The sequence below is a fragment of the Phyllobates terribilis genome, unplaced genomic scaffold, assembly GCF_046119375.1.
Source record: "Phyllobates terribilis strain yellow unplaced genomic scaffold, ASM4611937v1 Scaffold_1__5_contigs__length_1240528914, whole genome shotgun sequence".
NCBI lineage: Eukaryota > Metazoa > Chordata > Amphibia > Anura > Dendrobatidae > Phyllobates > Phyllobates terribilis.
This window is the reverse complement of record NW_027362761.1, coordinates 631,924,110-631,951,537: the sequence shown is the minus strand read 5'-3', so window position 1 is coordinate 631,951,537 and position 27,428 is coordinate 631,924,110.

The following is a 27,428-nucleotide window of genomic DNA, read 5'->3' as shown; positions in this document are numbered from 1 at the left end:
GAAATAATAATTTTTATTTGAAAGAATAATTTTCTCCTTCAAACTTTGCTTTTGTCAAAGAATGCTCCCTTTGCAGCAATTACAGCATTGCAGACCTGGCATTCTAGCTGTTAATTTGCTGAGGTAATCTTGACAAGTTTCCCCCCATGCTTCCTGAAGCCCCTCCCACAAGTTGGATTGGCTTGATGGGCACTTTTTGCGCACCATACGGTCAAGCTGCTCCCACAACAGCTAAATGGGGTTGAGATCTGGTGACTGCACTGGCCACTCCATTACAGATAGAAGACCAGCTGCCTGCTTCTTCCCTAAATAGGTCATGCATAATTTGGAGGTGTGCTGTTATAGGAAGAAATTGGCTCCAATCAAGCGCTGTCCACAGGGTATGGCATGGCGTTGCAAAATGGAGTGATAGCCTTCCTTATTCAAAATCCCATTTACCTTGTACAAATCTCCAACTTTACCAGCACCAAAGCAGCCCCAGACAAACACATTACCTCCACCAGGCTTGACAGATGGCGTCAGGCACTCTTCCAGAATCTTTTCAGTTGTTCTGCATCTCACAAATGTTCTTTTGTGTGATCCAAACACCTCAAACTTTGATGCGTCTGTCCATAAAACTTTTTTCCAATCTTCCTCTGTCCAATGTCTGTGTTCTTTTGCCCATATTAATCTTTTCCTTTTATTAGTCAGTCTCAGATATGGCTTTTTCTTTGCCACTTTGCCCTGAAGGCCAGTATCCTCTTACATGCCAAGAGTGTGCAAAGCAGTCATCAAAGCAAAAGGTGGCTACTTTGAAGAACCTAGAATATAAGACATATTTTCAGTTGTTTCACACTTTTTTGTTAAGTATATAATTCCACATGTGTTAATTCGTCGTTTTGATGCCTTCAGTGTGAATGTACAATTTTCAAAGTCATGAAAATACAGAAAAATCTTTAAATGAGAAGGTGTGTCCAAACTTTTGGTCTGTACTGTATATGTCCAGGAAGACATGCACATTGTCTCTTAATTTTTTCTTTTTCCTTTAAAAATGTATTCTTTTGATCTAAAGTAATGGACGGTATAGAGCCTGATGTTTTTTCATATACTGCTGAGGAAGAAGAACGGATCCTAGGTGCGCTGAAGGATGATGGGACTTTTTTAAGTACACCTTCCCTAGTGGATCTTAAACGTAAATATGAAAGTGATTCTAAAAGGATGATTATTCTACAACTGCATTTGGTTACTTTGGGACAGTATTATAAAGCTCGGAAAATACCACGGGGTTTACGTTCAAATATAAGACCCAATCTTTTTGGAAATAATGTGACTTTTTGCTCCCGTTTTTGTCAAATCTCCAATAGATATGCCTTGGATATAATTTTGTTGAATATTGACTTTTTACAACAGGAAATATTGAAAATGACAACTTACATTGTGGATACTGAGGAAAAATTGAAATCATTGCTCAAAATTGAGGAATGGGATTCCTTCAAGGATTTAATAATGACTAAGGTGCAGGGTTTGCGCATGGAATTGTAGGATGTAAAACGTCGTAAATGGAATCGAGATATGGATGATTATCAAACTGGTCACTTTTATAACTGGCAGAAGGGTGGATCTAATTCATCATGGAGTAAAAGAGGTTATTTAAGGACTGATAAAAGGCCTAACAAGCATGATATAAAAGGACATTTACAATTGTGTGATAATTTCTCCTTTAGACCTAGATCAGGAGCAACAGAGAGGATCCAACGGAAAAGAAGAGGGGCAAACGGCACCGAAGACAACAGAAAAAAACAGGACAAAATCAAACCACGGCAGCAGAGACAAGTGATGACACGGAAAAAAGAAATGAACTCGTGGTAAATATCTCTAAAAAAAATTTGACCTCATCACAGATGACTGTCTTGAATAAGGGTTTGTCATTTAGTATGAGCAAACATGTGGACTGGTTTCAGCTGGAGCTAGATCTCCAGATATTTTTTTAGAAATGTCAAATTGAGAAATTGGTTTTCTGGTAGTGTGATTGTCCCTAAATGTATAACTAGTGAACTTAGTCTACAACAGGTTCAGGTGGCCAAAAGGGGTACCTTTACGCCACCTGTGAATCCTCCGGTAATTAATGCAGTTATGGAAGCGGAACAGAGGGATGTGAAAGTATTGAGAGGGAACTCAAATAAAAGACTGAAATCTCCAAATTTGAGTACAGAGGAGATACGGGCTTTGCAGGACCATGTCCATGACAACGACATCATTATAAAACCTGCCGATAAAGGTGGGACTGTCGTCGTCATGGACAGGGTCATGTATATTGAAGAAATTAGAAGACAGTTGAGTGACAGTGAAGTTTATGTCAAGTTGGAAAAGGATCCAAATTTCTATTTTTAAATTATTTGAAAGTTATTTTGGATGGGGATTTGGAAAATAATATAATTGATAAAGATCTTTATGATTATTTATACAGTATGTGGAGAATCCTACCACCCCTGTGATATATGTACTTCCTAAAATACATAAAAATCTTGATCATCCCCCGGGACGACCCATAGTCTCCGGGGTAAATTCATTAACGAGTAAAATTGGAATTTATCTTGATAGAATATTAAATCCATTGGCGAAAAATACTAAATCCTTTGTAAGAGATACCATAGATTTTTTATTAAAAATACAGGAAGTTGAATTAAAAAGTGAGGTCATTTTGGCCTCATTTGATGTGGTATCTCTATACACCTCCATTGATAATGGTAGGGGGGTGGAGGCGATTGAACGGAGAATGTCTTATACGGATCTTAGTGAAAATAATAGGAAATTTATTATTGAATTATTAGAGTTCGTATTACATCATAATTATTTCCTATTTGGTGATGAATATTTCCTCCAGAAACGTGGAACCGCGATGGGGGCCAATATGGCCCCTGCTTCTGCAAATATTGTTATGGCTACATTGGAGGAGGACTTTGTCTATGTGTCCCACCACTTTAGACATGTCATGGCGTGGTGGCGATACATAGATGACGTCTTCCTCCTCTGGACAGGTACACAAGGGGAACTGGAGGATTTTTATGGATATTTGAATCAGGTCGATAGGACTGTCAAATTTACATTGGTGAGTTCATGTAAATCTATTCAGTTTTTGGATGTTTTTATCACACAGGAAAATGGAAAATTATTGACCTCCCTCTTCATTAAACCGACGGATCGAAATGATTTCCTGAGGTATAACAGTCACCACCCAAAACGCATGATAGAATCATTACCTTTTAGCCAATATTTAAGAATTAAAAGAATAAAGAGTAGTGAGGAGGGCCTGTATAAGAGTGCACAGAAACTTACGAAAAAACTTAGGTCAAGAGGTTACCCTCAGAGACTGTTAAATAAACAGGAAAAAAAAGTCAGTGGATTAAATAGGGATATTATTCTGAATAAAATGACCAAAAATGATAAGGATGATAGAATACCTATGGTATCGACATATGGTGAAGAGAGTGAACAGGTGGCAAATATAGACAGGAGTCATTGGAAAATGTTAAATAGATGTTTCCCGGATGTGCCAGAATTTAAAAATCCCCCTCTTTTTTCTTATAGAAGAAATAAAAATATTAAAGATGTACTAGTACATTCAGATATTGGCCCCTCTAAAACTGTGACTCAGACATTCACTACGGGTAGAAGTAGAAAGGGTTGTTATCCATGTCTTTCATGTGTCAACTGCCCGTTTATGTTAAAAGGTGATCGGTTTCTTCATCCAAAAGCTCAAAAAGTATACAACATAAAAAATTTTTTTACATGTGATATATCTGTTAGAGTGCCCCTGCTCACTTTGGTATATAGGAGAAACTACGTGCGATTTTAAAACTCGCATGAATAATCATAGACATTCCATTAGAAAAAAGAGGATGGACTTACCTGTATCAAAGCATTTTGTGGAGGCGGGACATACTGTGATACAATTAAGATTTAGAATTATAGATGCGGTCCCTTTGCAAAGACGGGGTGGAGATAGAATACGATTATTAAAAAGAAAGGAACTTGAGTGGATCCATAACTTGAATACGTTGAAGCCAAATGGACTGAATGCTGAATTTAATACAGCAGGTATCACCTGAGGAGTATGTTCAGACATCAGCAGTGTATGAAATTTGGGGTATTTTAAATATAATTGGATTTTTATATTTTAATATACAGTCATATGAAAAAGTTTGGGCACCCCTATTAATCTTAAGCTTAATGTTTTATAAAAATTGGTGTTTTTGCAACAGCTATTTCAGTTTGATATATGTAATAACTGTTGGACACAGTAATGTTTCTGCCTTGAAATGAGGTTTATTGTGCTAACAGAAAATGTGCAATCTGCATTCAAACAAAATTTGACCTGTGCATAAGTATGGGCACCCTTATCATTTTCTTGTTTTAAATACTCCTGCCTACTTTTTACTGACTTACTAAAGCACTTTTTTTGGTTTTGTAACCTCATTGAGCTTTGAACTTTATAGCCAGGTGTATGCAATCATGAGAAAAGCTACTTAAAGTGGCCACTTGCAAGTTGTTCTCCTGTTTGAATCTCCTCTGAAGAGTGGCATCATGGGCTCCTCAAAACAACTGTCAAATGATCTGAAAACAAAGATTATTCAACATAGTTGTTCAGGGGAAGGATACAAAAAGCTGTCTCAGAGATTTAACCTGTCAGTTTCCACTGTGAGGAACATAGTAAGGAAATGGAAGAACATAGGGACAGTTCTTGTTAAGGCCAGAAGTGTCAGGACAAGAAAAACATCAGAAAGGCAGAGAAGAAGAATGGTGAGATCAGTCAAGGACAATCCTCAGACCACCTCCAGAGAGCTGCAGCATCAACTTGCTGCAGATGGTGTCACTGTGCATCGGTCAACTATACAACGCACTTTGCACAAGGAGAAGCTGTATGGGAGAGTGATGCGAAAGAAGCCGTTTCTGCAAGTACGCACAAACAGAGTCGGCTGAGGTATGCAAAAGCACATTTGAAGAAGCCTATTTCTTTTTGGAAGAAGGTCCTGTGGACTGATGAAACCAAGATTGAGTTGTTTGGTCATACAAAAAGGCGTTATGCATGGTGGCAAAAAAACACAGCATTCCAAGAAAAACACTTGCTACCCACAGTAAAATTTGGTGGAGGTTCCATCATGCTTTGGGGCTGTGTGGTCAATGCCGGCACTGGGAATCTTGTTAAAGTTGAGGGACGCATGGATTCCACTCAGTATCAGCAGATTCTTGGCAATAGTGTTCAAGAATCAGTGATAAAGTTGAAGTTACGCAGTGGATGGATCTTTCAGCAAGACAATGATCCAAAACACCGCTCCAAATCTACTCAGGCATTCATGCAGAGGAACAATTACAATGTTCTGGAATGGCCATCCCAGTCCCCAGACCTGAATATCATTGAACATCTGTGGGATCATTTGAAGAGGCTGTCCATGCTCGGCGACCATCAAACTTAACTGAACTGGAATTGTTTTGTAAAGAGGAATGGTCAAAAATACCTTCATCCAGGATCCAGGAACTCACTAAAAGCTACAGGAAGCGAATAGAGGCTGTTATTTTTGCAAAAGGAGGATCTACTAAATATTAATGTCACTTTTCTGGTGAGGTGCCCATACTTATGCACCTGTCAAATTTTGTTTGAATGCAGATTGCACATTTTCTGTTAGTACAATAAACCTCATTTCAAGGCAGAAACATTACTGTATCCAACAGTTATTACATATATCAAACTGAAATAGCTGTTGCAAAAACACCAATTTTTATAAAACATTAAGCTTAAGATTAATAGGGGTGCCCAAACTTTTTCATATGACTGTATTTATATATGGATATTTTTGGCTTCTTGCAGATCAATCACTCTCACTATGATATTTTGTGGAGTCGACGCGATCTGCAGCAACATGCGTATAAAGAAAGGGAGACTTCCTCTGGGAATGGATTTTTTCTTAAAAAAATGTTTTCTTTATATATATATAGTAGTTGAAAATATTCAAGTTTCCACCTAATGAAGTTATAAAAATATATTTCTACATTATGAAATGGTATTCCTATTTATGGAGAGAATTGAACTATAATGTATTCCCAATTATCGCCTGAGATTGGGAAGGGGGTGGGGACCTGATGAAGGTTCCTCCTCTGACCTCTTAATCTCACTCCATGGATGAACCTAGGGATAGGGAATTCCATGGAAGGGTGTCTGGGTTATGTATTAATATATTATCTCTCCGTTCATTTATGGACATAGGAATTACCGTATGGATACTGTTATTATAATATAAATAAATTGAGAAATTATGAATAGGATGGTGTCCCTGATAATGAAAAGTGGGCGCGTTCTTGCAGTTAATAGAGGATAGGATTAATTATTTGAGTGCACATTTTGTTCATATTTGAAAATAATCTTCTGGTGGAGTTTGCCAATTAAAAAGATGGCGACCATAGTGTTAGAAGTGTAAAGCGCTTGCCCGGTGATGTCACGATATGGGCGGACTAGGTTTGCCCTGGTCATGTGACAAAACAATGTGGGTCCCATGGGAGACATGCGCAGATTGGATTCTGAGACGCCGAGAACAGCGTGGAGGAAGTAGGATGTGTGGTTTTGCATGATTGCTGCGGGGTGAGTCGCACCCTCATATGTATTATTTACAATGTATATCTGGCACTAATAATTATCAATCAAAGCACTTGTCACTTTATGAGAGTTATGGATCATGATATTGATGATAATAATGTATCTGTTTAAAATTTATCACTATGTATGTAATTTTAATATTATTTTGAGATATGCACTTTTGCACTTTCTTTGTGAAATCATGGTTTTGTATAAATTAATTGTAATTATGGAATCACTGTTTGTAACTATATATATTGCACCATATGCATTTGAACTCTGCTTGAATACATAGTACATAGTACAGACCAAAAGTTTGGACACACCTTCTCATTTAAAGATTTTTCTGTATTTTCATGACTTTGAAAACTGTACATTCACACGGAAGGCATCAAAACTATGAAATAACACATGTGGAATTATATACTTAACAAAAAAGTGTGAAACAACTGAAAATATGTCTTATATTCTAGGTTCTTCAAAGTAGCCACCTTTTGCTTTGATGATTGCTTTGCACACTCTTGGCATTAATGCTCTTGATGAGCTTCAAGAGGTTGTCTAGATTTAAAAATCTTTAAATGAGAAGGTGTGTCCAAACTTTTGGTCTGTACTGTATATATATATATATACATTATATACACACACATACACACTTGCATATTTTATTTATATAAGTAAATATAAAAATCTATATATATGTAACTATTTATATATTGTGACAGGATTAGAGAATAAGTTCAAGCGATCACCGTCCCCTGGACCAGACATGTGCTTCAGGTATTCCAAGGCACAATTCACACCAGGCAGGTTTGGTACTACTGGTTACAACCAATTTTACAAAGTCCTGACTCACCAGAGCTCGGCCTCGTTCACAGCTCTTAACCCAAACAATTGCTTTACTCACAGCAGTTTTCCCAGGAGCAGAGAGAGCCTCTTCTTGTGGACTCTCAGCCCTATTATACCAGACCTGAACATTGCAGGTGATTAGCCAGAAAATACACTGTTCACATGAGCGGATCGAAGGTGACATGCACACACCACACGTTTCCCCCGCTCATGTTACATATCCTTCCATCTGTTTCTACCTCAGCGCCGGAATATTCTTAGCTCTTAAATCATTAAACCAAAACTAGGACCCTGGACAGGGCACCTGTATTGGCCAGCTGACGTCCGGGTCTATGCTCTGCAGAAAAACTAAAATATTTTATTACGTTTCTATGATCTGGGATCTCAGAAAACATATCCCTATTGCCAGGGCCGGCTCCAGGTTTTTCTGGGCCCTGGGCAAAAGAGTCTCAGTGGGCCCCCTTAACACATACCAAGATTCATATATATATATATATATATATAATACAATGCAAAGATTTCACTTCTTACAGTACATGAGATATATCTATTGTAAATTCTACAAAAGCTCAAAAAACGGCGAATTGCTCCACACAGGATACTGGCCCCATAAAATGCTCCATACAGAATACTGGCCCCCATATAAAGCTGCATACGGAATACTGGCCCCCATATAACGCTCCATACGGAATACTGGCCCCCACATAACAATCCATACAGAATACTGGCCCCCACATAACGCTCCATACAGGATATTGGCCCCCATATAACGGTCCGTACAGGATACTGGTCCCCTTATAACGCTCTATACAGGATACTGACCCCCTTATAACGCTCTATACAGGATACTGGCCCCCATATAATGCTCCATGCAGGCTGTTCTCCCCCACATAATGCCCTATACAGGCTGTTCTCCCCTTATAATGCCCCATGCAGGATGTCCCTTTCCCCCCATATAATGCCCCATGCAGGATGTCCCTTTCCCCCCCATATAATGCCCCATGCAGGATGTCCCTTTCCCCCATATAATGCCCCATGCAGGATGTCCCTTCCCCCCTCCCATATAATGCCCCATGCAGGATGTCCCTCTCCCCCACCATATAATGCCCCATGCAGGATGTCTCCTCTCCAGCCCATATAATGCCCCATGCAGAATGTCCCTTTCCCCCCATATAATGCCCCATGCAGGATGTCCCTTTCCCCCCATATAATGCCCCATGCAGGATATCCCTCTTCCCCACCATATAATGCCCCATGCAGGATGTTATCCCCCCTCTTTATAATGCCCCATGCAGGATGTCTCCCCCCCTATATAATGCCCCATGCAGGATGTCTCCCCCCCTCTTTATAATGCCCCATGCAGGATGTCTCCCCCCCCCTATATAATGCCCCATGCAGGATGTCTCCCCACCTCTTTATAATGCCCCATGCAGGATGTCTCCCCCCCTATATAATGCCCCATGCAGGATGTCACCCCCCCTCTTTATAATGCCCCATGCAGGATGTCACCCCCCCATATAATGCCCCATGCAGGATGTCACCCCCCCATATAATGCCCCATGCAGGATGTCACCCCCCCCCATATAATGCCCCATGCAGGATGTCACCCCCCCCCCATATAATGCCCCATGCCTCCATACATTAAAAAAAAAAAAGTCAAATACTCACCCTCACCTCACTCCTCCTCACCTGCTGCCGCTGCTCAGGTCCGGACTCCAGCATTGCTGGCGTCTTCCCGCTCTGCGCTGCCTGTGATGGCTCAGGGGAGGGTGCGGTGGAAAGACGTCACCACGCCCTCTGACCTGAGATGTCACAGGGAGCGCAGAGCGGGAAGACTGCGGAGCGGAGGAGGCATGGGGAGAGGTAAGTATCCGGCTGCCGGGGCCCTGAGCAAGTGGGGGAGAAGGGCGGGCGCTGGCACCGCTCTCCTTCGCCCATAGCCCGGAGGGGTGCCCGACCGCAAGTGGGCCCCCTCGCCTGCTCAGGGCCCTGGCACTTGCCCGGGTGCTGACGCCGGCCCTGCCTATTGTTCTGTACAGACTCCTGTACTTCTAGTACCTGAGCACCTGACATGTCTGACATTTTTACCTCAGATCAAGCTGCGTTTTACAGTATCAGCAAAAGATATGAGATTTTAGAAATTTCACTCATATGCTTGATTTTTTTTCCTGACTGAATTTGACAAATGCAGCGTTTTTAAAATCCACAGCGTGTCAATTCTCTCAGTGTTTTTGTAGCTTTTTTTTTACAAAGAAATGAAAGGGTGAAAAAATACTGTAAAAAATGCAAGTTTTTTCACAGCGTTTTGGCAGCGGTTGTGGTGAATAAAACTAACTTTATTAAACATGTACTGTATTAACAAAAATATTAATCAGCAAAATATAGCTGTGCAAACACAAAATAATAATCCCCTACAACTAGAATGCACAACAGACAATAATAAAAAACCAAACAAGCTTTATTGAGTAAAATCGAGAAACAAATAAGGAATAATACAGAATCCGACAGGTGATGTTATACGGGATAAAGTGCCAAAACAGAAAATAGATAGATGTGCAAAATCATGGGAACATGTATAATATATTATGAGTAGCAAATGATGCTAAAGACTTGAGTAAACCCAAGAAAATGTATAAAGATAATTATCTAATATCTGGTGGGTACGTGCGGACAAAATCACAAGATGTATGATATAAATATCAACAGCTCAAAAAGTGGAATTGTGAATAAGAGAAAAAAAAGGTGACTCTTCAAAATTTGCATACATCACAAAATTGTAAAAATAAATGATTGTGATATTTCCCATAGTAGTAATGGAATAAAGTGACAGTGCTAGTAATAGTGCAAACGCGCGTTTCGCCTTGCTGGCTTTCCCTCGTTAAAGCCAGCAAGGCGAAACGCTCGTCGGGATACGCGGGGTTCAGTACCTACACACTGGTGGTAAGCATGCCTATTTTGCTTTTTGCTTCTGCTCCCCTCCTTATTATATGAGGGATTGATTGCTCTAATTGTGGATACTATACCTTAATTGTTGAATTACTTTCCCTTTATTTATTCTTGCATATTTGCACTATTACTAGCACTGTCACTTTATTCCATTACTACTATGGGAAATATCACAATCATTTATTTTTACAATTTTGTGATGTATGCAAATTTTGAAGAGTCACCTTTTTTTTCTCTTATTCACAATCAACTCCATTCTAGCTGATTCACCATTGAGCCGTCTAGTTTGGAGTTGATTTTTTGAGGGCTCATTGAGGGCTCATTTTATCAGCTCCACTCTAGACGGCTCACTACTGAAATGACTGGATCGGAGTGGATATTTTGTGGTCCTCATTCCAGCATCTCCACTCTAGACGGCTCACTACTGAAGTGACTGGATCGGAGTGGATATTTTGTGGTCCTCATTCCCGCATCTCCACTCTAGACGGCTCACTACTGAAGTGACTGGATCGGAGTGGATATTTTGTGGTCCTCATTCCAGCATCTCCACTCTAGATGGCTCACTACTGAAGTGACTGGATCGGAGTGGATATTTTGTGGTCCTCATTCCAGCATCTCCACTCTAGATGGCTCACTACTGAAGTGACTGGATCGGAGTGGATATTTTGTGGTCCTCATTCCAGCATCTCCACTCTAGACGGCTCACTACTGAAGTGACTGGATCGGAGTGGATATTTTGTGGTCCTCATTCCAGCATCTCCACTCTAGATGGCTCACTACTGAAGTGACTGGATCGGAGTGGATATTTTGAGGATCTCATTCCAGCATCTCCACTCTAGCTGATTCACTGGTGAGGTGACTGGATCGGAGTTGATCTTTTGATGATCTCTCTGCAGCTTCTCCATTCTAGACAGTTCAGTTTCTACACTGAAGTTCCTCAAAAAATCACCTCCAATGTCCAGAATGGAGCAGATTCCCAGATCCTCATATCCATTAATGTATCTCCTTCATTAATTTCAAACATATATTATATAAAATAATCATATTCATTCATATTTGATCAATTCAGGACACTTGACCTGTAATCTTTTATGTCTCTATCTAATTATTGTTCTGATTCAGGACATTTGACCTGTAACCTTCTATATTTCTATGTGTATAACCATTGATACTTATGGCCATTTATGTGTCTTAGGCTATATATATATATACCACATTGCCCGAAAGGGTTTTAAATGTTTTTATGGGCATAATGAAGATTTTTATAGAAGATATTATCACTTTTCTGTTTGCTGTGACTTAATAAAAGTATTGATCAAATATGAATGAATATGATTATTTTATATAATATATGTTTGAAATTAATGAAGGAGATACATTAATGGATATTGATTTTTGTGGGTAACTCCTTATAATATAATTAATGGACCTATATATCCATATTTTTCTAATTCCCAGATCCTCATAGCCTGCAATGTAGTGGAATTGAAATGTACACACATTGTAGATATATATCAGCCTAATAATTCTAATGATTTCATGTTTTTATTTTTTAAGTACTTGCTCAAACTGTTATATTTATTACGTATTTCCAAAGGGCAAAATTTTATTTTTTTCATGATTAATCAAACTTGCATTTTATTATCGCTTTTTGTAATATAAGTAATCACACACAGTGCTGATCGTTCAGTTTTACGTGGGGAAAAACGTAACAAAGCACAGCAACAGAGTCCTCATAATTTACAACATTGTATTGGAGTGGATTTTTTGAGGACCTCATTTTAGTAACTCCATTCTAGCTGATTCACTAGTGAGCCGTCTAGATCGGAGTGGATTTTTTGAGGATCTTCCTGTAGCCTTCACTCTGTACAGTTTGGTGCTGAGGTGACTGGAATCGAGTTTTCTCAAAGAGTGAGCGGAGCCTCGCGGGGAATAACGTAACAAAGCGCAGCAACACAGTCCTCATAATTTACAACATTGTATTGGAGTGGATTTTTTGAGGACCACATTTGAGCAACTCCATTCTAGCTGATTCACTAGTGAGCCGTATAGATCGGAGTGGATTTTTTGGGGATCTTCCTGTAGCCTTCACTCTGTACAGTTTGGTGCTGAGGTGACTGGAATCGAGTTTTCTCAAAGAGTGAGCGGAGCCTCGCGGGGAATAACGTAACAAAGCGCAGCAACACAGTCCTCATAATTTACAACATTGTATTGGAGTGGATTTTTTGAGGACCACATTTGAGCAACTCCATTCTAGCTGATTCACTAGTGAGCCGTATAGATCGGAGTGGATTTTTTGAGGACCTCATTTTAGTAACTCCATTCTAGCTGATTCACTAGTGAGCCGTCTAGATCGGAGTGGGTATTTTGAGGATCTCCCTGTAGCCTCCAAACTGTACTATTTGGTGCTGAGGTGACTGGAATCGAGTTTTTCAAAGAGTGAGCGGAGCTTCGCAGGGAGAAACATAACAGATCGCAGCAACAGAGTCCTCATAATTTACAACATTGTATTGGAGTGAATTTTTTGAGGACCTCATTTGAGCAACTCCATTCTAGCTGATTCACTAGTGAGCCGTGTAGATCGGAGTGGAATTTTTGAGGATCTTCCTGTAGCCTCCAATCTGTACAGTTTGGTGCTGAGGTGACTGGAATCGAGTTTTTCAAAGAGTGAGCGGAGCCTCACGGGTAGTAACGTAACTGAGCGCAGCAGCACAGTCCTGATAATTTACAACATTGTATTGGAGTGGATTTTTTGAGGACCTCATTTGAGCAACTCCATTCTAGCTGATTCACTAGTGAGCCGTATAGATCGGAGTGGATTTTTTGAGGACCTCATTTGAGCAACTCCATTCTAGCTGATTCACTAGTGAGCCGTATAGATCGGAGTGGATTTTTTGAGGACCTCATTTGAGCAACTCCATTCTAGCTGATTCACTAGTGAGCCGTATAGATCGGAGTGGATTTTTTGAGGACCTCATTTGAGCAACTCCATTCTAGCTGAATTACTAGTGAGCCGTCTAGATCGGTGTGGATTTTTAGATGATCTCCCTGTAGCCTCTATTCTGTACAGTTCATTGGTGACCTGACTAGAATGGAGTTGCTGGAGCTATGTCCTCATAGGATCAAATCCAATCTAGACGGCTCATGACTGAAACCTCCAGAATGGAGTTAATTCCAGGAGCTCCTCATAGATTCCAATCTCATGGCATAGGAATTATAAATGTATGTATGTATTGTCACTTTTTGTGACATACATAATTACACACAGCACTGATTGTTCAGTTTTGCCCAAATTTGACTTTTACTGTATTTCCACCAGTCCCAGCCACAGCAGCGACATTTCTGAAGAGTGGGCGGAGCTAGACAACATTTATGTGATCATTTCTGCCACATTTGTGATGTAAATTATGATAATGTCCACCCGCTCTTCAAAATGCTGGTGCTGACCAGGACTGGTGGACAGACAAGAAAAGTAAAATTTTGTCAAACATGAACAATCAGAGCTTTGTGTAAGTTTTTAAACTATGAAAAGTGATAATATAAAAAAAAAAAAAAATTTAATTTAACAAAAAAAAGCTTTCTACCTCTCACCTTTTATTAAATACTGGCATGCAAAATTTGTTTCTTCATGAATTGTGGCTGAAATCTTGTATAATGTCTGCCAACAAATAATAAAACACCCTGCAGCAACTCCAATCTATATTTTTTTTGTTTTCTTTTACATTTTAGCCCCTTTTTGTAATACAATCTTACTATTAGCGCCATATAGTAGTTTTGGCCAACATCTTGTAGTAATGTCCCCATCATGGTTCCTATCTTGTGCTTATGTCCCCCAATCATGGTCCTCATCTTGTTTTATTGTCTCCCATCATGGCCATCTTGTAGAAATATCCTCTTACCTGGTCCCCTTTTTGTAGCAATCTCACCATTCGGCTCCCTATCTCACAGTAACGTGTCCCTTCCTGGTCCCCTTTTTGTAGTAATGTCAAGATCCTGATCCTCATCTTCTAGTACTGTTCCCATCCTGGTCCCCTGCAGACATTAGCTGCTGGCCTGTGATTGACCCACAGTTGGCATTGGTATAGCTGAGCAAAGAGCTTGTCTGTGCACGGCACCTGCAATATGTTCCACTGAAAAAGTGCTGACGTGCCACAATCCTCAAGGTGTATGGTGCCTGCGGCCTGCATGAAGCAGCCTCTGTGGCCAAATGTTTGAGACCCCCACTCGAGTCTATAAAGCTACAGCTGCCAATCAAAATACAGGGTGCCATGATATACTGAGGGGCTGCGATTGGTTTGATTAGTTATTCTGTGATGACAGAGTCTCTTTACACCCCGAGTGATTTCAGACCAATCACCTATTCTGTGGAGAAGTGATAAAGATTTACAAGACACGTGTCTTTGGTTTCAGCAACAAAGCAACAATTGTGTATTACAAAGTGAATAAGGAAAAATCCTTTATATTACTCAGCACCATGTATCATGGTTCCAGTATTGTCAGGAAACAGAAACCACAAATCATCCTGCACTGTAATAAAACTAAAGGAGGTGTGGACAAAATGGATGAAATGGTTGGAAAATATTCATGACAGAGGCAAACAAAATGTTGGTCTGTAGTAATTTTTTCAAATATGCTTGATGTATCAACCCTTAATTCCTACATTATTTATACTGAAACTAATCCCCATTTCCATGCTAGTAGGAAGGACAGTAGACTCCTATTCTTCAAGTTCCTTTGCCATGAACTTGTAATGTTTCACATGATGCAGCGAAGCAACATAAAATGCTTGCCAAAGCAAACTAGAAAAGCTATCAAATGGTGTGGCATAAGACAGGAAAACTTGAGTGTTACTGTATCATTTGTGCAGAAAATATCTGTAAAGAACATTCTTCACAAAAGATAACATGTAACTTGTGTGGAAGATCAATAAAATTGAAAAGGAAAGGTTGGAAAATAAATGTAGCTGCAGCTAGTTTAGTTCAACATTTATATACCCTTGTTTGTGTGTTTTTCATGTCTTTGTTTGAAATTTGAAAAAAAATCGTTAAAATGATAAAAAGGATTAATCACATAGAATGCGTAACCCGGGCCTTTTAGGCCCATGTACTTACTTTTTTGGTGTTTTCTGCAAACAATTATAATTACAACTAGATGGTGGCCCGATTCTAACGCATCGGGTATTCTAGAATATGTATGCGGCCGACCGGGCGCAATCAGCAGAGCGTTGTTTAAATTTGGCGCCAAAATCGCTGATTGGTCTCGGCTGGCAACCGCGACCAATCAGCAAAACGGTGTTTAAATTTGGCGCCAATATCGCTGATTGGTCGCGGCTGGCGGTCGCGACCAATCAGCAGAGGGGTGTTTAATTTGGCGCCAATATCGCTGATTGGTCGCGGCCGGCAACCGCGACCAATCAGCAGAGGGGTGTTTAAATTTGGCGCCAATATCGCTGATTGGTCGCGGCCGGCGACCGCGACCAATCAGCAGAGTGTTGTTTAAATTTGGCGCCAATCTCGCTGATTGGTCGCGGCCGGCCGCAACCAATCAGCGAACCGTCCCTCCCTTCACACTTGCCGTCAGGAGATCAGCGGCCCAAGCAGCTGATCTCCTGACGGTAGCCGCATGGAGGTCAGCGGCGCCACCCGTCGGGGTACTTGTACTGCCAGCAGCAGGGGAGATGAGCTCGCCACTGACTTCAGTCCCGCAGATGAGCCGCTAAAGGCCACCATCTTTCTCTGAAATCCCGCGTCGCTGATTGGCCGCGGCCAGACCAATCAGCGACGCGGGATTGCCTGGACAGACAGACAGACGGGATAAGACGATTATATATATTAGATGTTGTGCATTTTTCATATCTTACTTTGCAATTTTGAAATAAACGTGTAAAAGTTATTTATTTGAGTTCCTCCATATGATTTGTACAAGAGCCTAAAAGGCCCGGGTTACGTGAAAGTGTATATTTCAGACGTCACGCATTCTAGGGTTAATATATATTTGGAACGACAATATCCTTAATTTAATATAATCGGCCCCACATATCCCAACATTCAATATAATGGACCCCACATAGATTTAGCTATAATATAAAAAGCCCTACAAAACCCTCCATTTAAAACAATGGGCCCCACGTAGCCCTGCAATTATTATAATGGGCCCTGCATAGCCCTCCATTTAATATAATGAGCCTCACATGGCATTTCATGTAACAGGCTACAAATAGCCTTTCCTTTGTCATTGCAGTGACACCGGAGAACACCCTTTCCCATTGGCGTGCCACCGGAGCACACCCTTTCCCATTGGCGTGCCACCAGAGCACACCCTTTCCCATTGGAGTGCCACCGGAGCACACACTTTTCAGTTGACGTGCCACTGGAGCACCCCCTTTCCCATTTTTTCACCTATATATGGCTATATGGACCCCTTATGTTGAAAGGAAGGATATGTGGGTCTTAATATATTATGAGAAAATCTTTATGGAGCCCATAATATTAAATAGAGGGTTACATGGGGACCATTACATTATATATAAAGCTATGTGGTGCCCATTACATTAATTGAAGGGCTATGTGGGATCCATTATATTAAATTGAGGGCTATGTGGTGCCCATTACATTAAATGGAGGGCTTTGTGGGGCCCATTATATTAAATGAAAGGGTATATGGGGCTGTTACATTAAATTTACTGCCATGTGGGGCCCTTTATATTAAATGGAGAGCTATGTGGTACCCATTAAATTATGTGGAGGGCTATATGTGACCGCTTATATTAAATGCAGGGCTATGTGGGTCCCGTGATATTATATAGATGGCTATGTTATTGGGCCCATTATATTAAATGGAGGGTTATGTTGGACTCACTACATTAAATGTGGGGCCCAATACATTAAATTGAGAGCTATGTGGGGCACATTATATTAAATGAAGGGTTTTGTTGGGCCCATATTATATGTAAAGCTATGTGGTGCCCATTATAATAAACAGAAAGCTACAGTTGTGTTTAAAAGTGTACACACCCCTGCAGAATTTTTGCTTTCTTGGCCTTGTTTCAGAGAATATGAATGATAACAAAAAAACTTTTTCTCCACTCATGGTTATTGGTTGGGTGAAGCCATTTATTGTCAAACTACTGTGTTTTCTCTTTTTAAATCTTAATGACAACCAAAAACATCCAAATGACCCTGATCAAAAGTTCACATACTCTGGTGATTTTGGCCTGATAACATGCACACAATTTGACACAAATGGGTTTGAATGGATACTAAAGGTAACATCCTCACTTGTTACCTGTTTGCTTGTAATCAGAGTGTGTGCATAAAAGCTGAGTGAGTTTCTGGGATCTAGACAGACTCTTGCATCTCTCATCCAGCCACTGACATTTCTAAATTGTGAGTCATGGGGAAAGCAAAAAAATTGTCAACGGATCTACGGGAAAAAGCAGTTGAACTATATAACACAGGAAAGGGATACAAACAAATATCCAAGGAATTGATAATGCCAGTCAGCAGCGTTCAAACTGTGATTAACAAATGGAAAATCAGGGGCTCTGTAAAAACCAAACCACATTCAGGAAGACCAACAAAAATTACAGCCACAATTGCCAGGAAAATAGTTCGGGATGCAAAGAAAAACCCACAAATAACATCAGCTGAAATTCAGGACTCTCTGAAAACTAGCAGTGTGGCTGTTTCAAGATGCAAAATAAGGAGGCACTTGAAGAAAAATGGGCTGCATGGTCGAGTCGCCAGCAGAAAGTGATTACTGCGCAAATGCCACAAAGTATCTCGCCTACAATACGTCAAACAGTACAGAGACAAGCCTCAAAACTTCTGGAACAAGGTAATTTGGAGTGATGAGACCAAAATTGAACTTTTTGGCCACAACGATAAACGTTACATTTGGAGAGAGGTCAACAAGGCCTACGATGAAAGGAACACCATTCCTAAAGTAAAGCGCGGAGGTGGATCGCTGATGTTTTGGGGATGTGTGAGCTACAAAAGCACAGGAAACTTGGTAGAAGTTGAAGGAAAGATGAATGCAGCATGTTATCAGCAAATACTGGAGGCAAATTTGAACTCATCAGCCCGGAAGCTGCGCATGGGACATACTTGGACATTCTAACATGACAATGATCCAAAACATAAGGCCAAGTCGATCTGTCATTGGCTACAGCAGAACAAAGTGAAGATTCTGGAGTGGCCATCTCAGTCTCCTGACCTGAATATCATTGAGAAAATCTGGGGAGATCTCAAGCGCGCAGTTCACGCTAGACAGCCCAGGAATTTACAGGAACTAGAGGCTTTTTGCCAAGAAGAATGGGCAGCTTTACCATCTGAGAAAATAAAGAACCTCATCCACATCTACCACAAAAGACTTTAAGCTGTAATTGATGTTAGAGGGGGCAATACACGGTATTAAGAACTGGGGTATGTGAACTTTTGATCAGGGTCATTTGGATGTTTTTGGTTGTCATTAAGATTTAAAAAGAGAAAACACAGTAGTTTGACAATAAATGGCTTCACCCAACCAATAACCATGAGTGGGGAAAATTTTTTTTTGTTATCATTCATATTCTCGGAAACAAGGCCAAAAAAGGAAAAATTCTGCCGGGGTATGTAAACTTTTGAGCACAACTGTATACAGGTGCAGTAACCATACAAAAATAGCTAACATATTTACCAAAGGAATTAAAGTACATCGTGCATGTAAACAATCAAATTGTCCATAAAGTATTAGCCATATATGGTCCCCGCTAAAGAGATTGATGAACCAAAAGTAGTGGTACAGCAAGAGTACTTACTAGCGAGTGCCAAATAGTAGTGCCAGCCCCAACGTGCGTTTCGGTGTGTGCCTTCTTCCGGGTGTGTAGCATCATAAGCAGTGTGTGTCCCATAAATAAACATAAGGTACCAATAGCAGCAACCATAAAATAAAGAGTATTCATGAGGAACGAGTCGGCGCTAAGGATAGGACAGACCTGTGCCGACGTCATTGCAAGAACGCCGCCTCCCTAGTGTATCAGAATAGGCGTGCAACCCAACACCACGCCCACTGAGGTCACATGAGCGGAGAGAAAGTAAGGGTAGACGTGCAGCCAAAAGCCACGCCCACGGAGGGTCACATAAACGGAAAGAAAGACTAAATGAGTGTGAAGCCTAAAGTCACGCCCACTAAAAGTCACATGAGCGGAGGAGCAGTCACTCAGAAGCACGCCACCCTTAATCGCAAATAGTGATGTAGGGGGAGAACGGGAGGAAGGCACGCGCATAGATGGAAAGTCACAGTTAGATATAAGAAAACCTGTCACAAAAGGTCAAAATAGAGAACAGCTCAGTGAGAGGTAAACCCAGACATATAGCACAACAGGGTACTAATTAGTATTAACTTTTACCAGACATGGAGAATATATAGTATTAACTTTTACCAAACATGGAGAGTATATGGATATCTAGGTATGACAGAAGGGGTTTAAAGACTGGACATAAAAAAGAAGCATATATGTCAAATGACGACCTGTATGGTAAAGAATCAACAAAAAAGGTTTTATGCAATCTTAACATATACAATTTATACTATCTTAAGATATAGGTCAGGGAGAACCAGATAAGAAAGAAACAAAAAAGGGAAGGAAAACCCAAGTTGGAGATTGGGCGCCCCCTGGGGCATCAAGGACATGAATTCAACACAGGTGGCAACATGGTACCAATGATGCCAGTGATATGAGCCATGCCCTGATGTCATGGAGGTAACCCCAATAAGGATAAACAAGGAAAATGCCCCAGAAAGAGAAAAAGACATTGTAGCAAATACCCGGATCCAAAAGCTATTAAGAGTATGCATATAGCTGAAAGACATAAAGAAAAATGAACCTGCAGGTCATTTAAAAAATGAAGTTGGACAAGTCAATAACATTGGTTATATGCATATAATAAGAACATTATATATATCCACATGAAACAAACTGATGTCCAGATGTAGTAGATATAGGCTGTTAAAGCCTAATTGTCCGCATCTTGTCTAGTGGTGCCTTCTCATCCTATTCTCTTATTTCTCCCCTTCAAAATGATGCCAGGAGGCATCCACATCCTCTTCAACATGGATAGAAGCAAGAGCCAACATCAAGGTACGGTAAGTATATACTAAAAGATGATAAATGGGACATTATTAGGATTGTAGCAACAAACACAATTAAAAATAATTTTAGTTTAAAACATTATAAAAACATGATGCCAAAAATACGGCTGGAGGGGAAAAAGGGGAGGGAGATTAGAGAAATGGAGTAAAAGTCAAGGCCTCATTAAGGACATGGGGATGTAACATTTTCAAAGTCCAGATCCATCTTGATTCTTTTTGGGCCAGGAGTCGGCTGGTATTACCACCACGCAGGTTCAAATATATGTGGTCTATCTCCTTAACCCGAAGGATCACAAGCGTTATGGAGCTTAAAATGTTTAGGTATTGTCTTTAATAGATCCAAATTGTCTTCTGTAGCAGCTGCCATGATGTCCTGGACAAGTTCTCTCGCTCAAATTTTGAGCATCCTAGTTGTCATGCCTATATATATTAAAGAGCAGGGCTATGTAGCAAGATATATTACGTTATTTGTTGTACAGGTAATAGGGTATGTGATATCAAACTCCTTTCCAGTCGAAGAGAGAAACTTCTTAGTCTTTTCAATATTAAGGCAAGTTATACAGGAGCCGCATGGAGTGAAGCCCCAATTCCTCTTCTTATCGGTTGGTTTGATGTCCGTAATCCGTGACTGATTAGTCGGTGTATAATAGCTCCGAACCAAATGGTCCTGTAAATTTAAAGATCTACGTGCAGTGATAGATGGATTTGTAGGGAGGTATTGTTTAAGGGTGCGATCAGCCAATAGGATGAGCCAAAGTTTTTTAAAAATGTCATACATCCTCTGCCATTGAGAATGGTATTGAGTCACCATTCTCACAGGATTGGCTTGCACCGATTGTCTCTTAGGATAGATTAATTGTTGACGAGTAGCATTTTTCGCTCGATTGTAGGCATACTTAATGCTTCTCTTACTGTACTCTCTATCCAAAAACCTCCCTTTCATTTCCTCTGCTCTCATTTCAAAGTCTTCAATGGTAGAACAAATCTGTCTGATTCTAAGAAACTGACTAATTGGAACTGATCTAACCACATGTCTTGGATGTGAAGAAGAGGTGTGCAAGACAGCATTGACGGCTGTCTCTTTCCGATAGACATCAGACTGTAAAATGCCAGATTCACCCCTTTTAATAGTCACATCCAAGAAATCAATCTTTTGATGATCAAATTTATACGTCAGTCTGATAATAAGTTCATTAGAATTCAGTTCTTGAAAAAAACGGAGTAGTTCTACAGATGTACCTCGCCAGATCAAAAATACATCATCAATGTACCGGGTCCAAAAAATGACCCGGTCCATTGATGAGCATCAATGCGATGAGAAGAGCTCCCTCTCCCACAGCCCCAGGAACAAGTTAGCATGAGAGGGCACACAGGCTGCCCCCACTGCTGTTCACTGGAGCTGCAGGAAGAAGGACCCATTGAAGACAAAAAAGTTTTTGGTGAGTACAAACTCCAACAGTGTTAGAATGAAGTCTCTCTCATCAAAGGTAAATTGAGACATGGAAAGGAAATGGGCAACGGCTCTCAGTCCATCACCATGGCGGATACTCGTATTTAATGACTACACATCACAAGTAACAAGAAGCATATCCTTGTCAATGTGAATGGAGTCAATTTTTTGTAGATCAGATGTATCACGTAGATAGGAGGGAATTGTTTCCACCAAAGAAATAATCCACATACTTACTGATCTCTGTGTGAGTCCTCCAATACCAGCAATTATGGGTCTACCCAGAGGGGTCTTCATATCTTTATGGACCTTCCGTAACAAGTACAGCGTTGAAACAGATGGATCCTTCACCAATAATGTGTCATACAATTCCCTGGTGATAATGCCTCTCTCTATCCCAGCTAAAAGGATTTTGTTGAGTTGATCTTTGAAAGATAATAAGAGATTGAACGTCAGTTTTTTGTAACACTGATGGTCTTTAAGCATTTTATTTGCCTCTGCCTCATACATTTTAGTTGGCCACACCACAACGTTGCCACTCGTGTCAGCTGGTTTGAATATAACGTCTTTTATTGCTTTAAGACGTTTCAAACCGATGTGTTCAGACATTCTAAGGTTATCATTGTGTATATTGATAGGTATGCTATATAAATCCTCAGAAACCAGCTGAACAAAGATGTCAACGTTGGGGCATAGTGACAATGGTGGAAAATTTTTTGATTTTGGTCGTATGGATATTGGAACCTTACCTAAAGAAGGTATATTGTGTTCAGCCGCCAATCCCTCCAAAACTCTCAAAAGCCTCCTGTTCCTCTGGCATTGGAAAATGCTTCTGTATATCTTCATTATGAAACAATTTTTTGAAAAGTAGAGTTCTGGCAAAAATGTATACGTCAAAGCTGTTAACTGATCAAGTCGCAGGATGGAGGTAACATATAACAGGATGGGGGCGCACATAGCCCTCAATTTAATAAAATAGGTCCCACATAGCCAAACATTCAATATAATAGGCCCCTCATAGCTTTACATATAATATAAAGAGATCTTCAAAACCCTCCATTTAATACAGTGGGCCCCATGTAGCCATGCAAGTAATATAATGGGTCACACAAAGAACTCCATTTAATATAATATGACCTTTATAGCTTTCTACTTATTATAATGGGCACCACATAGCTTTACATATAACATGGGCCCCACAAAACCCTTCATTTAATATAATGTGCACCACATAGCTCTCAATTTATTATATGGACCCCATATAGCCCTCCATTTAATATAATGGGCCCCATATAGCCCTCCATTTAATATACTGAATCCAACATAGCCCTCCGTTTAATATAAGGGGTCACATATAGCCCTCCACATAATATAATGGGTACCACATAGCTCTCCATTTAATATAAAGGGCCCCGCATGGCACTAAATTTAATATAACGGCCCCATATACCCTTTCATCTATAATATAACCGGGGATGTGTGTCTCTGTCTGAAGCCTTTATAGACTGCGCATGCGCGACGCGCAGTCTGGCTCCAGACAGAAGTAGGCATCCATCCGTTACAGGTAAGAGGAGTGTATGGCGCCGGAGTTCGCGGTATGCGTAGACACTGAGCGCATACCACGATCTCCGGCGTCATACTTACATACTTACCTGACCGGGAGGAGCGTTTCCGCGGCGTCTCTCTTTGCCGGAGACCGGGGGCGGAGTGAAGGCATCGGATCGGCACATGCGCATAGTGCTATCCGGCGCCATTTTACGTCTTCAGCAAAATGGCACCGGACAGTGTGGTGCTCCGGCGCCGCACTCCTTCCCCAGCATCCGACAGAACAGGACACTGCAGCGCTGTAGCACAGGGAAGAAAGGTGAGCATAAAGTGTTTATTTTTTTGTATACAGCATGAAAGGCATGAGGGGGCCACACATACCATGCATATCAGTATTGGGGGGGTGAGGGGACCATGCATATCAGGATTGGGGGGTGAGGGGACCATGCATATCAGGATTGAGGGATGAGGGGACCATACATACCAGGAGGAGGGGTACCATGCATACCAGGATTGGGGGGTGAGGGGGCCATGCATACCAGGATTGGGAGGTGAGGGGACCATGCATACCAGGATTGGGGGGAGAGTGGTGCCATGCATACCAGGATTGGGGGGTGAGGGGTGCCATGCATACCAGAATAGGGATAAGGGGTGCCATGCATACCAGGATGAGGGATGGGGTGCCATGCATACAAGGATGAGGAGTACCATACATACCAGGATAGGGATGAGAGGTACCATGTATACCAGGATGGGGATGTGGAGTGCCATATATACCAGGATTGGGGATGAGGAGAGCCATGCATACCAGGGTTGGGGATGAGGGGTGCAATGCATACCAGGATTGGGGATGAGGGGTGCCATGCATACCAGGATTGGGGATGAGGGGTGCCATGCATACCAGGATTGGGGATGAGGGGTGCCATGCATACCAGGATTGGGGATGAGGGGTGCCATGCATGCCAGGATTGGGGATGAGGGAGGCATGCATACCAGGACCAGGATTGGGGATGAGGGAGGCATGCATACCAGGATTGGGGATGAGGGGTGCCATGCATACCCGGATTGGGGATGAGGTGTGCCATGCATACCGGGATTGGGGATGAGGGGTGCCATGCATACCGGGATCGGGGATGAGGGGTGCCATGCATACCGGGATTGGGGATGAGGGGTGCCATGCATACCAGGATTGGGGATGAGGGGTGCCATGCATACCAGGATTGGGGATGAGGGGTGCCATGCATACCAGGATTGGGGATGAGGGGTGCCATGCATGCCAGGATTGGGGATGAGGGAGCCATGCATACCAGGACCAGGATTGGGGATGAGGGAGGCATGCATACCAGGATTGGGGATGAGGGGTGCCATGCATACCCGGATTGGGGATGAGGTGTGCCATGCATACCGGGATTGGGGATGAGGGGTGCCATGCATACCGGGATCGGGGATGAGGGGTGCCATGCATACCGGGATTGGGGATGAGGGGTGCCATGCATACCGGGATTGGGGATGAAGGAACCATGCATACCGGGATTGGGGATGAGGGGGGCCATGCATACCGGGATTGGGGATGAGGGGGGACATGCATACCGGGATTGGGGATGAGGGGTGCCATGCATACCGGGATTGGGGATGAGGGGTGCCATGCATACCGAGATTGGGGATGAGGGGTGCCATGCATACCGGGATTGGGGATGAATGGTGCCATGCATACCAGGATGAGGGACACCATTCATACCAGGATAGGGATGAGGGATGGGGTACCATACATACCAGGATAGGATGAGGAGTACCACACATACCTGGATAGGGATGAGAAGTACCACACACACCAGGATTGGGATGAGGGGGCCACGCATACCAGGATTGGGGGGTGAGGGGTGCCATGCATACCAGGATTGGGGGTGAAGGGTGCCATGCATACCAGGATTGGGGGTGAGGGGTGTCATGCATACCAGGATTGGGGGTGAGGGGTGTCATGCATACCAGGATTGGGGGTGAAGGGTGCCATGCATACCAGGATTGGGGGTGAGGGGTGCCATGTATACCAGGATTGGAGGCGAGGGGTGCCATGCATACCAGGTTAGGGGTGAGGGGTGCCATGCATACCAGGATAGGGGTGAAGGGTGCCATGCATACCAGGATAGGGGTGAGGGGTGCCATGCATACCAGGACAGGATGGAGGCAGCACAAATACCAGGAGGGGGGTAGCACATACCAGCATGGGAGACCATATACCAATAAAAATGCTTGCCACACAGGCGTAGAACGGGTTCAATAGCTAGTTTAATATAATGGGCCTCACATAGCCCTCCATTTAATGTAATGGATACCACATAGCCCTCAAATTAATATAATGGATCTGACATACCCCTTCAATTAATGTAATGGGCATCACATAGCTTTACAAATAAAATAATGGGCCAAATATAACCCTCCATTTAATGTTATGAGCCCCACATGGATTTTCTTATAATATATTGGAACCCACATAGCCCTCCATTCAATATAAGGGGTCCCATATAGCCCTCCATTTATTATAATGTGACCTACCTACATAGCCTTCCATTTAATATAATGTGACCCACAAAACCCTTCATTTAATACAATGGGTCCCATGTAGCCCAGTAATTAATATAATGGGTCCCACAAAAAACTCCATCTATAATATAACTAGAGATGCTTACCTCTGTCTCAAGCTTTTATAGACAGCGCAAGCACGACACATCTGTGCAGTCTGGCTCCAGACTGAAGAACGCATGTAGGTGTTACAGCTAAGAGGAGTGTGTATGGAGCCGGAGATCGCGGTATGCATAGAGACTGAATGCATACCCCGATCTTTGGCGCCATACTTACCTGATCGAGAGGAGTGTTGCTGCGGCGCCCCTCTTTTCTCTGTGTGCCCGCTAGTAAGGAGAATGAATATTCAGTGCTCCTCACTCCCATGGGCGTCGGGAGCAGTGAATATTCATTTTCTTTAGCAACAGGCACACGCAGGAGTTGCAGCAGCCATCTCCTGCCTCCTGTGTCAGCTCCTGCGCCGCTTCCCCCACAGTGTTTGTGTGTATGTATGTATGTATATACACTGCTCAAAAAATAAAGGGAACACTTAAACAGAATATAACTCCAACTAAATCAAACTTCTGTGAAATCAAACTGTCCACTTAGGAAGCAGCACTGATTGACAATCAATTTCACATGCTGTTGTGCAAATGGAATAGACAATAGATGGAAATTATTGGCAATTATCAAGACACCCTCAATAAAGTAGTGGTTCTGCAGGTGGGGACCACAGACCACATCTTAGTACCAATGCTTTCTGGCTGATGTTTTGGTCACTTTTGAATGTTGGTTGTGCTTTCACACTCGTGGAAGCATGAGACGGACTCTACAACCCACAGAAGTTGCTCAGGTAGTGCAGCTCATCCAGGATGGCACATCAATGCGAGCTGTGGCAAGAAGGTTTGAGGTCTGTCAGCGTAGTGTCCAGAGGCTGGAGGCGCTACCAGGAGATAGGCCAGTACACCAGGAGACGTGGAGGGGGAGCCCTGCAAAATGACCTCCAGCAGGCCACAAATATGCATGTGTCTGCACAAACGGTTAGAAACCGACTCCATGAGGGGGGTATGAGGGCCCGACGTCCACAGATGGGGGTTGTGCTCACAGCCAAACACCGTGCAGGATGCTTGGCATTTGCCACAGCCCTGTGCTCTTCACAGATGAAAGCAGGTTCACACTAAGCACATGTGACAAAGTCTGGAGACGCCGTGGAGAGCGATCTGCTGCCTGCAACATCCTTCAGCATGACTGGTTTGGCAGTGGGTCAGTAATGGTGTGGGGTGGCATTTCTTTGGAGGGCCGCACAGCCCTGCATGTGCTCGCCAGAGGTAGCCTGACTGCCAT